The sequence below is a fragment of the Mandrillus leucophaeus genome, unplaced genomic scaffold, assembly GCF_000951045.1.
Source record: "Mandrillus leucophaeus isolate KB7577 unplaced genomic scaffold, Mleu.le_1.0 Scaffold826, whole genome shotgun sequence".
NCBI lineage: Eukaryota > Metazoa > Chordata > Mammalia > Primates > Cercopithecidae > Mandrillus > Mandrillus leucophaeus.
The window spans coordinates 397,949-399,756 of record NW_012108986.1 but is presented as its reverse complement, the minus strand read 5'-3'; the positions used below and the strand labels follow the sequence as shown (position 1 = coordinate 399,756).

General features: G+C 45.9%; 1 protein-coding gene across 1 annotated transcript in view; it reads left to right on the top strand.

Annotated features, from left to right (window-relative positions):
* Positions 1 to 7: 7 nt before the first annotated feature.
* The window catches only part of PSKH2 (protein serine kinase H2), a 33,238-nt gene continuing 31,437 nt past the window's right edge, over positions 8 to 1,808 (top strand). Inside the window, exon 1 of the mRNA XM_011968052.1 lies at positions 8 to 83. The gene's annotated coding sequence lies outside the window, so the exon portion shown is untranslated. The remainder of the gene's footprint in view (positions 84 to 1,808) is intronic.

The window sequence follows — 1,808 nt, the reverse complement described above, 5'->3', positions numbered from 1 at the left end:
CGGCCCGAGGCGGCGGCCCAGGCGGCGCAGAGGATACAGGTGGCTCGCTTCCGAGCCAAGTTCGACCCCCGGGTCCTTGCCAGGTAAAGCGCCACGTGAGGAACTGGCCTGGGACTGGGCTGACAAAGAAAAATCCCTGGCCAAGACCGCCTCAAGGTTTCCTTCAGCTTGACTCAATTTTGGACAGGGTTCTTTCGGATGATAGACCACTGATCTACCCTTCTCTGCCCTTTTAAGATGTAAATCTTCTACAACCCAAGAGTGTCCTTTTCAAGCACCTGGGAGCCATCCCTTTGAAATGTAGTCATCAAGAGAGTCAGGGCCACTGTCTCCCAGTCTCTGTGGGAGGGTAGGAGCCTAACTTCCATTAGGGCCAGGTAGCAAACACAGATCTCATTGACCACCTCTCCCTAACCTTCCCCCATTCTTTTCCACTAGCTCACCCCAGCGCTTAAAAACTTTCTTGCCTTTTCTTTCAAAGGCGTCCATTTCCTTTCCTCTGTTGCAGAAGCCTTGACCCCTATTGCAATAGTCTGGGATAAGCCTTCTTTGCTGTGTTCCGTAAGTGCCCAGTACAATTTATCTTTGACATCTCTGAGCAGGGAGTTCAGAGGATGGGAAAAAAGAGAGCAGGAGCAGCAGCAAACAAGGGAAAGAATTCCTGTCTTCAGAGGTGGGGTGTGGGGCTGTGAGAGGACTGCCTACCAACCTCCAGCATCTGTGGTGGAAGACAGCTTTGCCACCAATATCCTGGGGCTGGGTCCTACCAGACCTGGTGTGTGAAGGATCTTCCACTAAATTCTAAAAATTGGGATTACAGTGAGTGAACTAGAGACGCGCCTTTGAGTCAGCCAGGCTTAAGGTCCAGTTCCATCTCTTCTATCATGTACCATTTCGACTATTCCTTAGCTTTTTTCCTTCCTTAGTTTCTGCCTCTGTAAAATGGGAGTATCTATCTCATAAGACTGTTGGCAGCATAATTAAAGTAATACATGCAAATTATGCTGCACAGTGCATGGCACCAGTCCTCCTGTAGACATTAGTGCAATGCTGATTACTGTCTTCATGAAGTACAAATAAGCCCTCGCTATGTAGAAGATTGCAAGTTGGTTGGCCTCCTCAGAGTGTACCATGTTGGACATGTTGGACATTTTGACCAAGTAAATCACAGAATCCCCTTCTCCTCTGTGTGTTTGGGGGCACACAATAATGGGTGGCTCAGCTGGCTTCCCAAGGCACTTCTGGTCCTAGAATTGCATGCTCACTTCATCACAGTGCTCTGTCCAGAATCTATGCAGAGCCATTTCCTGGCTCTTTGAGAACTTTTAATGACTCCTGGAGGATTAGTCCAGTGGCTGCTAAGTTTAGAGAAGAATAAGACTGGCTAATATGACTGAACTGAATCTGAGTAGGTACAGGGTCTTGTCAAGACTGAATTGGTTAAATAGCATCTCTGGTCATTTGTAGTCAGAGAGTTGATGCTAGTCTGATCTAGTCTTCATCCACCCTCCTCATTCCCAATCTCCGGGTAGACCCAGCCCCATAGAGTGTAAAGGGATCACAGAAGTAGAGGATCTCAACATTACAAGGGCTTCAGAGACTGTAACTCAAGGCTCATCTTTAACCAATGAGTAATTGAGTTCCCAAAGGTTAAGTGATGACTTGTCCAAGTTAATGGTAGAATTGGGACTAGAACACAGTCATCTTTCTTCTCCATTGTGATTCCATCTATAACTTTTGCAGAAAAAAGATGATAGAATTTAAATATGAGTATATTTACTTTCTTTTTTTTTTTTTTTTTTTTTTTT